A 13,977-nucleotide genomic window follows, 5' to 3' on the forward strand; every position below is an offset into this window, starting at 1 on the left:
TGTTCATTGTAAAACAATTAAGAAACAACATGAAGAAACTATATGTTGTTAGTGTCAATACCAATTAAGAAAAATAATTTTAAAGCCAATGTATAACTATAATTTTAAGAATATTTTAAAAACTTTACCTCTAGTTTTCTTTCTCCTAGCCTCACAGCTCGAGCAAAATGTGTACACTATGGTGTTCTTGTATCACTTTTTTCACCTTGTATTGCGTATTGTTCAAATATCAATCTAAAGTGATCAATAAATTATTATTATTTTACTTCTACGATATTTAGTTGATTAAATAATATCATGTCAAAATTGAAACAAATAAACTTGTGTCTCATGTCCATAGAAGATCATTTCCATCACATCGTCTATGAGTGTGGAATCTCCACCTCTGTATAAATAACAAGTATGTCCACAATGTATGCATGGATTAGATAACACACTATCCTAAGATGCCTCAATATCCATCCCATCACACATGTGCTGACAACTAAAATAAAAATGTTAATTTTGCACTGAAGACTATAATGATGCACGTGATGATGATGCAAGTGGAAGAAGTGAGGATGACACTAGCGGTGCAAGTGACACAAGTGGAGATGACACTAGTGGTACAAGTGATGTTGATGGAGATTTCATAGGCAATGATGACTGAGGTGCCATAGGTGATTATGATGGAGCTTTCACAAGCTATGATGACCCTAAAGTTGCATCCAATGATGGTTGAGGTGTTGTAGGTGAAGGAAAACCAACTAACTATGAGTCATGCTCAATGATAACATCTGTCAATGATGCAACCACATGAAGAGTCTATAAATAAATAGAATCTTTTACAATTGATGGGAGCATAACATGAAACATGATTTTTTGTGATGTACATATCCTCTCATGTTGTGGTACCACCCTACGAGCCCTAGCTCTATCTTATGCAAAGCCTCTTGCTTTGTCCTGGAACTCACAGATGTCAAAGTAATTTGGCTTCTTGCCAACTCCAAGGATGAACTCACAATATAGATTTTTCAAAAAATATAGAGGTATCTCATAATTATTACATGGTGGTAGATCAAATACCATATACCACCTATACCAAAATCATGATCTCATCCTAGTATGAGTGCACCAGTGAGTAGGAAAAGTGTTGGTTGTGTGTAATAGGGAGTTGCCAGATATTATTGTACCTTTATTTATGTCTTTATATTTCACTTATTGATATCATAACCCATCATCATAAAATACATGACACCTATCCCTCCATGCACCCTATTTCATAACCTCCTTAGACACCTCATTCACATTTTGGGCCATTTGTTCAAGTGTATTCACTAGGGTTGAGTGGTGAGAAAGTGTAGATGACCACAACCTATTGACACTTTCTATAATGTTAGCACTATTTTGTGTAAGGTAGTTTATAAGGTCCTCTTGTGTAGTAGTTAAATTATGTAATGGTATGCATTAAGGGTATATATGAGGTAATGATTATGGACACGAACATTGAGTGGAGGGTTTTGTGGTTGTGTCACTATGGCTAGAGGGTTTTGTGTTTGTGTCACAATGGGTGAAGTGTTTTGTGGTTGTGATACAATGGGTGGATGGTTTTCTTGTGTAGGACATGGTCTTTTGCCTCTCCATCATTTTCTTGGATTCATTGATACATCTATATTAAAAATTTAAAAAAATATTTGAAAAATTGAAAAAAAATTATGAAACTTATAAATTACAAAACTACATTATAAAATTTGATGGAAAAATAGATAAATGATGAAAAGAATGAAGATCTACCTCATTTGTGGTGCACCATGGATAAAAATGGATTAAAAAACCTCTTTTCCTCCCAAACTCGATTGGGTTTTGTCCAAGTTCTCCTTTGCACTCCATAGTGTTGTTGTCATTTGAGGGTATAAAAATAAAAATACCCTCAAATGTGGGTAGCAAGAAAATAATTATGATTCTTAAAAAATGATGGAGTTTTTATACGAAACCTGGTCAAATTTTAAAAGCATAATTTTAAATAACCTAATTGAGTTTATAAGATAAATTTATTAACCTAGTCAGGTTTTTCAAATTTTAATGGCTAGGCTTGGATACCAAGCCTAGCCCTCATTTCAATTTCAAATAACCCAACCAGGTTATTGAGATTTTTTATTCTTCTTTTTTTTGGGTGTCCACTTTTTTGTACACCAACTTGGTGCACTTACCCATGAACTTATTCATCGAACCACCTAGAAATTCTATGTATAGTTCTATCTTTTATGTTCTTTCTTCTTGGGCTTGATAAATTTTTGCTAAACTAAGGGTGGGTGTGATCCAGCAAATCTTACTTCTTGATCTTGTTCTTGCTTTCCTCTATCCTTCATAAACTTTATAACCATTTTTTCCATACTTTCCTTATTGAAGTTCTTGATTCTCCCTTCAAGGTTTTTTGAGCTAATCTAAGCCTCCTTCATTATATCTACTTTATTGAATTTGTTAGGTTTAGGTGGAAATGTTCCTTTACTTTAGGCATTGGAATTCCCATATCAACTAAAGATTTCTAGTTCTTAAATTTTTCAATAAGTGTTACCACTTGGATATCAAGATTAAACAAGGGTTTCAAGCTATGTGAGGTCTAGTATCAATGGCCAAAGTTTTCATGTTAATATTTAAAATCATTTTTCCTTCACATAAGATGAAATCATTCTCATTTTTAGCACATAGAATTCCTCGTTGATAAAAGGTGGACAATAAATTTGACATATCTAAATTATAATTTTCCTTAATAACAAAACCCCCTTGCTCATTAAACATAATTTGAACATCTAAAGGGTTCCTTATTCTATGACAAGTATTTTGGGATGCATAATAATTAATTAATTTAGTTTTTATTGAAAATAATTATTATCCCTAAAAAATATAATCTATTCAATAATTGCATTATAAATTTTAAGGTTAAAATTAGACATAGATTGATTAGTTACTATTTTCATAGGATTTAAAGAAGGGTCTCTATTTTTTGTTCCCCTAGAAGGGACCAGTAACATTATTAGAATTGTTATGATTCATTTTTTAAGAGGGTTACCCTTTCTCTCTTTCTCCATACCTTATCATATTTGTGTATGTAATTCCTCATTTCTTCCCTTATCCAAGGAGTTGCATATCTCTTTCATTTTGTGGATATTCTTACAAGAGCTCTAGACTTTAAAATTGGGTATCCTTGTTTACAAAATTTATAATAATAGATAGTAAAAAAATTATAAAATATTTCTTCTCTCCACTTACCTAGATTAGATTGTAAAGAAATAAAATTAGGAATATTTTTGTTTGTATGTAGTTTCACATAAAAGGATTAAATAACTAACCTTTCTTGTGTCTTTGTCATCTTATTTGTAGACATAGTGGCCAAATATAGTCCCAATCCAATTGAAGATCTATTTATTCCAAAATTAAAGAAATATTCCTATGAGGTTTTCCTATAATAGTGCAACATTATATAAATGAGTAGTAGGGATAAGTCCTAACTTCTACCTATAGAGCCAAAAGTAGTTCTTACCACAAGGCCAAGGCCATATGATAAGGACCACAAAGAGGTCTTCCTCAATGGTGAGATTGGGGAGAGAATAACCACCTCACATTATGCTATTAGTCATGCTTCACTTCAACTTCTATTTGGAAACCAACCATCATCTCACCATATCAAGGGTTGAATAGGAGGAAAATAATTTATTGGCCAAACTAATATATATCGATGAAATAATATGGCCTACTTTAATATTAAGAAGCACAATAAGAGTTCCTTCCTCTTTTTGCACATACTAGACAGATATATGAATCATAGTTTTCCTAGAGTCACTATCTAGGAGCATGTTTATCCATTCCTTTGGTTTTATACACTATCTATAGGTTCATGCTCTAAGTTATCATTCCATAATGAGTTTTTAGCATTATTTTCAACGGGTAGTTTATGAGGTAGAGTGATAGTCTTGGAGGTAGTCAATGAGAAGTTTCAAGTGTCCGTAGATAGTACCCCTACAATCTTTGTAGTAGGACCCTTAGAAAGTAATACAAGGTTGTTACTGGGAGGAAGATACACATATAGAGCAATAAGAATACCAGTCAAAGTGAGAACACTATGTGTAGGTGTTGAAAGTGTAGAGAGAAATTTAGAAGTTGCAAAATAGAAATCTAACAATAATAATGCCCACTTTGTTTTGATAAATCAAACATTAAACTTTTATTATTATTTTATAGTGAAATTGTTCATAACCTTGCAACCCTTATTCTAAAATCATAAATAATGTAATTCCATTTCCAATCCACATCATTTATTCTCCTTCAATACCACAATCTCTTTATTCTCATCTTTAAATATCATTTAAAGTAATTTTAAACTATGCACATTCATAATTTTGATGCTTTACTTCACTATTATTATGTATACACTTGCATTCTAAGAGACATTACGCTTTACTTTGCTATTAGTATACATACACGGGTAAGTGCACCAAGTTGTGGTGCCAAAAGGGGGGTATAAGTCGACACCTTTTTCCTAAAATCACTAATTTCTGGACTTCAACAAGAATTTGAAGATAGTTACTCTCAAAATTTTAAGATATGACAAAAACAAAAGTCATAGTCCTCTGAATCTAGTTTCTAAACTACTAATTTTTTTTCAAAATGGTTTAGTTTTAGGTCCTCAAAAAAGGGGGCCACAAAAAGTGGTACTGTTTATTCCAGAAAAACATAACATAGTACAAAGTGTGGCCCCCCTAAAATTTTAACTTTTTTTTTGAAAATCTTTAATCGCTCCAGTCAAAAGTTACCTAACACTATCTAGTTTATCCCAAATTTTTTGGGTAATTTTATAATGTGTATTTTTGGCACCAAAACTTGGTGCACTTACCCATACTTGCATAAATATTAGATCTTGGCCAAAAATTTTATAATGTGTATTCATAGCCCAATTAGTACATGTTGGTTTTTGACAAAAAATGAACATACATTCAAAAGAAATTATAGATGAAAGGCTTGAAATAGTTCAAATAAAAAAAAAGTTATATGGTTGTGTAGCTAACACAGAGACCTACAATGTCATGTAACCTGATTTTATCAATGCTCAACCACGAGGAAACTGGAAGGAGAGCACACAAGAAAAATCAATCATTTTTTTCTATGTTTGCAGCAAAACACGTCTCAGACCAATTTATAGACTCCAAAGCTTTGGGTTGGATCCCCAAGGCAAAGCCAAACATTAGGCTTGGTAGAATGTAAAGCTTTAAATAGCGCATACGCCCTATAGTGCGTGCACACTATAGTACACATGCGCTATTTAAAGCCTTTTAAATTTACTTTTAAATAGCGCGTATGTGCTTTGTAATTTTTTTTTTGAAAAGTGTGCATGCACTTTAATGCATACGCGCTATGGCTTGGCACACCCAAGACATAGTGCATGCGCACTATAGCACGTGCGCGCTTTGCAAAACTAGAATGAGAAAAAAAGGTGTCATCTTTTTGGCACCACAACTTGGTGCACTTACCCACACTTGCATAAATATTAGATCTTGGAAATTATACGCATTTTCTAATTATTAATTAAAAATATTCTAAATCTTGTATATGGTTTTATTGTTGAAGAAAATTATTTAAACTAACTTTGTCAACACAACTTTGTAATGGTTGCAAGAACATTATCTTACCCACTTATAAAAGATTTCTTTTATGAGTCACGAAAAGAAGAAAGTTGTATAAGATGAACTTGCAATTATAGAAGAATAATAAAATAAATGAAATCATGTAAAATAATATCTACACATGAAAACCTCAATTCATATTTGATTAGGATAGTTTTAATACCTTATAATTTGACATTTTCTTATTTTTTAATTTTTTTTTATCGGTAAGAGGCTGAAGCCAAGGTTAATTATTATTATTTATCATGGTTAATTATTATTAGTTAAGCTTGAGTAGATTCAAACCTAAGGCCTCCCAATTAAGAGGTTCACAATTTACTGTTGTGTTGTAGGCTTTTTCCTAGGAGACATTTTATAATTTTTTATTATTATAATATTGATATCAATTTAATGAATAATTTTCTATTTAATATCATCAAAATTTTCACAACTAATACAATGTCAAAAAAATTATATTCTATTAGAGAACAAATAAAGTTGATATACAAGATCAAACACAAGTTGTCTCAGTCAAAAAAAATAAGATTGAAGAGAAGTTTATTTTTGTAGCCATATATTTACCTTTGAACTCTATTAACATCAACTAAACTAAAAACCAAATAAGGAAAAAATTTGAAAAATAATAATTTAATATCGAAGTTCCTTTACGCTTGGATGCACATATCACAATGGGAAATTCCAAGGCTTGAAGCTAAAGCAAGGCTATGGAGAGATAATCCTCTATTGTCCTTTCATCTTCCTAATGAAATATGACAATGCAAGGATCAAATCCGAAGGCCAATATTGAGTTTTTGGAACTAGCCTCTCCATTATCATTTTTCAGAGGAAGAAGAAGATGTAAAACCTTGATTTAACTTCAAGCAATGCAATTTCTTAGTGTTAAATATGCATCATTAGAGTTGAGGACTAAGATTCATTCTCCCATTCGCACTGGGTATCTCAATAGTTTCACTTCAAGTGATTGTTTCATTAATCGTTGACCTCACAAGTAGTTATCCTTGATTGTTGGGAAGCTATTACACATCACTTGTATAAAATCAAATATATTAAAGTTTAGGGAGTTACTAAAGAAAAACAATAGTAAAATTGCTAATTAAATAGATAACAGTTTTGGACCATACCCAATGCTCAATGATAACATTTGTCAATGATGTAGGCACATGAAGAGTCTGTAAATCAATATACTCCTTTAAAATTGATGGGAGCACAACATGAGAAATGCTTTTTCTTGTTGTACATCTCCTCTCATGTTGTGGTACCACTCTATTGGCCCTAGTTCTATCCTATGCAGAGCCTCTTACTCTACCTAGGAACTCACAGATGTCAAAGTAACTTGGCTTCTTGTAAACTCCAAGGATGAACTCACAATATAGATTTCTCAAAAAATATATAGTTACCTCATAATTATTACATGGTGGTAGGTCAAATACCATATACCACATATCCCAAAAACATGATCTCATCCTAGTGTGAGTCCACCAATGAATCGAAAAACCTTTGGTTGTGTGTAATAGGAAGTTGCTAAATATAGGAACGATGAAAAGAGAACATATAATACATTTCTTTATGTATTTATCTTTCACTTGCTGATATGATAACCCATCGGCATAAAATGCATAACAGCTACCCCTCTATGCACCCCATTTTGTATCCTCCTTGGACACCTCATTCACATATTGGGCCATTTTTTCAAGTGTATTCCCTAGGGTTGAGTGGTGAGAAAGTGTAGATGACCACAACCTATTGACCACTTGGGTAATGTTAGCACTATTTCTTTTAAGGTGGTTTGTGAGGTCCTCTTGTGTAGTAGTTAAATGATGTAATGGTATGCATGGAGGGATTATAGGAGCCACTAGTTGCTGATGTGAACAATGAGTGCATTGCTTTGTGGTTGTGTCACTATGAGTGGAGGATTTTGTATTTGTGTCAAAATGGGTAGAGTGTTTTGTGGTTGTGTTATGAAGGGTGGAGGGTTTTTTTGTGTAGGACATGGTCTTTTTCCTTTCCCTTGTTTTCTTGGATTCATTGATGAATCTATTTTTAAAAAATTAAAAAATTACAATTTATGAAAAAAATAGAAAACTTATAAATTACAAAACCACATTACAAAATTTGATGGAAAAATACATAAATGATGAAAATAATGAGGGCCTACCTCATTTACAAAGTGCCATGGATGAAAATGTAATAAAAACCCTCTTTTTCTCCCAAACCTAATCGAGTTTTGTCCTTCTCCTTTGCACTCTACAATGATGCTATCATTTGAGGGTATAAAAATGCCCTCAAACGCGGGCAGCGAGAAAATATTTATGCTTCTTAATACCTAATAGGGTTTTTATAAGAAAACCAACTAGGTTTTAAGAAGCATAATTTTAAATAACCTAATCAAGTTTATAAGATAAATTTAATAACCTAATTAGGTTTTTCAAATTTTAATGGCCAAGCTTGGATACCAAGCCTAGCCCACATTTAACTTTTAAATAACCCGATTGGATTATTGGTATTTTTTCTCTCTTTTTGGGTGTCCATTTTTTTGTACAAAAACTTAGTGCATTCACCCATGAACTCATTCATCGAACCACCTAGAAATTCCACATATTGTTCCATCTTTGATGTTGATTCTTCTTCGGCTTGATAGCTTTTTGCTAAACTAAGAGTGTGTGTGATGACAACCTTACTTCCTGATCTTGTTCTTGGTTTCCTAGATCCTTCATAAACTTTATAATCATTTTTTCCATACTTTCCTTATTAAGGTTCTTAATTCTCTCTTCAAGGCTTTCTGAGCTAATCTAAGCCTCCTTCATTATATCTACTTTATTGAATTTTCTAGGTTTAGGTGGAAATGTTCCTTTACTTTGGGAATTGGAATTCTCATATCGATTAAAGAGATGTCTCCAATTCCATTTCTAGTTATTAAATTTTTCAATAGGTTTTACCTCTTAGATATCAAGATTAAATAGGGGTTTTGAGCTATGTGTAGGAGGTCTGGTATCAATGGCAAAAAATTTCATGTTAATATTTATAATCATTTTTGCATGACATAAGATGAAATTATTCTCATTTTTATTAGATAGAACTCCTTGTTGATTAAAGGTGGATAATACATTTGACATATCTAAATTATAATTTTCCTTAATAATAAAACCCCCTTGCTCCTTAAACATAGTCTAAACACCTAAAGGGTTCCTTATTCTATGACTAGTATTTTAGGATGCATAATCATTCATTTACCTAGTTTGTATTGAAAATCATTATTATCCCAAAAAACTACAATATATTCAATAAATCCATTATAAGTTTTAGGGTTAAAATTAGACATAGATTCATTAGGTAATATTTTCATAGGATTCAAAGAAGGGTCTCTAGTAGATTTATTAATATTGTTATGACTCATTTTGTAAAAGGGTCACCCTTTATTTGTTTCTCTATACCTTTCTCATCATATTTTTGTATGTAATTCCTCATTTCTTCCCTTATTCAAGGAGTTGCATGTCTCTTTCAATTTGTGGATGTTATTACAAGAGCTGTTTGAAATTGGGTATCCTAGTTAAAATTTTTTATAGCAATAGATAGTAAATAAAATTATAAACTATTTCTTGTGTCCACTTACTTAGCTTAGATTGTAAAGAAATAAAATTAGGAATATTTTTGTTTGTATGTAGTTCCAAATAAAACAATTAAATAACTAACCTTTCTTGTGTCTTTATCAGCTTATTTGTAGACATAGTGGCCAAATATGGTCTCAATCCACTTCAATATCTATTTATTCCAAAATTAAAGAAATATTCCTATGAGGTGTTCCTACAATAGTGAAACTATATATAAATGAGTAGTAGGGCTAAGTCCTAACTTCTACCTATAGAGCCAAAAGTAGTTCTTACCACAAGCCCAAGGCCATATGATAAGGACCACAAAGTGCTCTTCCTTACTTTAACTTCTATTTGGAAACCATCCATCATCTCACCATATCAAGGGTTGAATAGGAGAAAAATAATTTACTAGCCAAACTAATACATATCAATGAAATAATAAGGCCTACTATAATATTAAGAAACTCTGCACATACTTGATGGATATATCAATCATATTTTTCCTAGAACCACTATCTAGGAGCATGTTTATCCATTCCTTGGGTTTATACACCATTTATAGCTTCATACTCCAAGTTATCATTCCATAAAGAGTTTTCAGCATTATTTTCAATGGGTAGTTTATGAGGTAGAGTGATAGTCTTCAAGGTAGTTAATGAAAAGTCTCAAGTGTCCATAGATAATACCCCTAGAATCTTTTTAGTAGGACCCTTAGAAGGTAATACAAGGTTGTTTCTAGGAGGAAGATACAAATATAGAGCAATAAGGATACTAGTCAAAGTGGGAACACTATGTGTAGGTATTGAAAGTGTAGAGGGAAATTTAGAAGTTGCAAAATAGGAATCTGACAATAATAATGACCACTTTGTTTCAATAAATCAAACATTAACCTCTTATCATTATTTTATAGTGAAATTATTCATAACCTCATAACCCTTATTCTAAGATCATAAATAACATACATTCATTTCAAATCCACACCTTTCATTCTCCTTAAATACCATGGTGTCTATATTATCATCGCTAAATATCATTTAAAGTAATTTTTAGCTATGCACATTCATAATTTTGATGCTTTACTTCATTATTAGTATGCATACACTTGTATTCTAAGAGACATTCAAAATTTTGATGCTTTACTTCACTATTATGATACATACACTTGCGTAAACATTAGATCTTGGATATTATACACATTTTCTAATTATTAATTTAAAATATTCTAAATCTTGTATATGGTTTTATTGTTGAAGAAAATTATTTAAATAAACTTTGTCAAGACAATTTTGTAATGGTTGCAAGAACATTATCTTACACACTTATAAAAGATTTCTTTTGTAAGTTACAAAAAGAAGAAAGTTGTGTAAGATGAACTTACAATTATAGAAAGTCAATATGACCATCCAATTAGAAGAATAATAAATAAATGAAAGCATATACAATAATATTTATATATGAAAACCTCAATTCAGATTTGATTAAGATAGTTTTAATACATTATAATTTGACATTTTCTTATTTTTTATTATTATAATATTGATATCAATTTAGTGAATAACTTTTTATTTAATATCATCTAAATTTGCACAAATAATACAATGTTAAAAAAATTATATTCTATTAGATTTTGTTTTATTTGTAGACCTTAAAGTAAAAGATTTAAAGAACAAATAAAATTGAGATACAAGATCGAAAACAAGTTGTCTCAATCAAACAAAAATATGATTGAAGAGAAGTTTATTTTTGTAGTCATATATTTACCTCTGAACTCAATGAACATCGACTAAACAGAAAATCAGATAAGGAAATTTTTTGAAAAAGAATAAAACTTCGAAGTTCCTTTACGCTTGGACGCACATATCACAGTGGGAAATTGCAAGGCTTGAAGCTGAAGCAAGGCTGTGGAGGGATAATCCTCTATTGTCCTTTCATCTTCCTCTTCTGACAATTGGTTAATGAAATATGACAATGCAGGGATCAAATCCAAAGGCCAATATCCAATATTGAGTTTTTGGAATTAGCCTCTGCATTATCATTTTTCATCAATTTTCTGTTAAAAAGATGAAGAGAAAGAAGAAGATGTACAACTTTGGTTCTACCTCGAGCAATGCAATTTCTCAGTGTTAAATATGCGTCATTAGGGCTGAGGAGTGAGATCCATTCTCCCATTGGCACTGGGTATCTCAACAGTTTTTACTTCAACTGAGTGTTTCATTAATCCTTGACCTCACAAGCAGTTACCCCTGATTGTTGGGAAGCTATTGCACATTACCTGCAGAAAATCAAATATATTAAAGTTTAGGGAGTTACTGAAGAAACACAATTGTAAAATTGCTAATTGAATAGATAACAGTTCTGGGCCATACCCCACTTTTGATTGGTACTTCTTTCTTCAGCTGGTGAAAATAAACAAGGATACGATGAAAACATATATCTATAACATATATATAACCTATCCAAATAGTGTTGCAATTTATTCATGAACCCATTTTCAACATATGTTCTCAAGAGAGATTCTCATTGGCTAGCTAAATATATCATGTCTGCCCAATCGATAATCAAATCTAAAACTGCTTTTTTGAAACCAACCAGCCATTTCATCAATTAAGCATCAAAAACCCTAACTTGATCTGCTAAATTTCAAATGTACTCGCTATAAACAATCAAGATCCATCTATAAACTTCGTGACACAAATGAATGTTCCTTTTGATATTTTTCCCTTTGAAATGATTATACGTGACAGATACATACAATATACAGAGATTGAAAGAATTTGAGAAGTTCATGAACAAAATCTGCTTATATACAAAATAAACAAATGAGTATATGGTGTAATGTGGATGCTTGCAATCAACTAGACATTACATATTATTTTGTATACATACTAACCTGTTCCCAAAGAGCAGCCCATTTATCCTTTTTGCCGGTCAGTAATAGCAGCACAATGCATGCAGCATGGTTGTTTCTCAATCAATATGAAGCAATTAAAATTGATATGTAATTTCAACAGACATTCCAACACTTACAAGAGAGACAATTCAAAGCCTATGCACATTTATGTCTTAGCCAAAATTTATATCTACCAGCCTACACACGTTTTTGTCTTAACCATAAATTTATATCTACTTGTAAAAACAGATACAGTGTAGTATAATAGACTACCTACCAGTTAGCTATTGCAATAATAGAATTTATTTTCTAATAAAACAATATAATATCAATGTTATTCCCTTTAAATCTTATGGTTGTATGATTTTCTCTAGTCATTTTTCGTATCGGGGACCAGAGTCAAGTAGCTGAACATGTTAAAATGATGGTAATAGTATTCATGGTTTACTAATCAATATTTTTAATTAGTAGTAGTTGTGCTTATAATAGTTGGTAGTGCTATCTATGAGCACTTAAACAGAAGCAAATTTTTTACATTTTAAAATAACAAATCAAGTGATAGTAAATGGATGATTCAAGAAAAAATAATAATAATATATAATTATTTATTTATCTCTTATTGGTGGATTTTTTTTGATATTTAAGAAAAATAGTAATATAGTTCATGTGGACCTTATATATTAGATTTAAAAGGGTACATTGTTAAATAATTTATTGTAAGAGATTTGAAGTGATTCTAAATCTAGGGTTGAATATCTAAGTTTAAGTATAAATGGAACTTAAAAAGTATGTCTTACAATTGTGGTCATTGTTGTAGGTAAAGATTGACCCGTCAATGCCTAATACAACCAATATACTTATAGAATCCATACAAGGTAATTAAATCATGTCACAAATTCTACAAGGGATGCTAGTGTACTACCAATATTTGCATCCCCCTAATGTCACTTGTCATAAGCATGCAACACTTACAAAGGATATTCTAACCTGCAACCAACCTCTGATAGGTCATTTATTACAACTATGGTTGTCATTGCACAAAATTATCAACTTGTCATTGCCCAACACAACCGCCGGACTTATAGAATATGCACAAGTAGTTAAACCATGTCATGAATCCTACAAGAGATGTTGGTGCACTTCCAATAGTATGGATTGTAATAACTTTCAAAATGATGGGTGGTACAATCATATTTTATATGGCCAAAGTAATATTGCAGCTTGCCTTAAGCACATGAAAAATAATTTTGTTAGAGATAATGGAAGATTATATTTTTAAAGAAATTTATTAAATAATCTTTAAGTTTATGTTTATGTTTTCTAGATTAAGGTAAACATAGGTTTTAGAAGGGGACCTAAAACCCCGAACACAATATTACATAAGGATATTCAAAATAAAAATAAAGATTTGAAATATTGTTGCACTAACAAAACCAACAATCCACCCAACAACTAGTAGACAAGAAAAGACACTAAAAAAAAAGAACATACAATCCTAGAAAGCAGTACCACCAAGAACCTAAGCAAGTTACTTAAGAGCTTCAAAGTAGCTTGAATCCAAATCACATTCACCTCCTCCATAGTGTTTTTCTGCTACTACATAGCTTTGCAGGAGGAAACATCTTTCCTATTGATGGTCACCCTTGTTCTTTTACCAAGTCCATCCTTGATAGCCAACTCCTTCTCCATACCATCTAGATCCATGTTAAGCTCAATGCCATCCAAATCAGTCTAACTAGTAAAGTTCATGATCTTCTAGAGAGAGGAATTAATCCACTCATTATTATCCTTTAGGATCTTGCTAAGATTTTTCTCATATAGCTTAATGTGCTCTAATCTA

The sequence above is a fragment of the Cupressus sempervirens genome, chromosome 3 (genome assembly GCF_028749045.1).
Source record: "Cupressus sempervirens isolate cs-2001-9-10 chromosome 3, ASM2874904v1, whole genome shotgun sequence".
NCBI classification, from domain to species: Eukaryota; Viridiplantae; Streptophyta; class Pinopsida; order Cupressales; family Cupressaceae; genus Cupressus; species Cupressus sempervirens.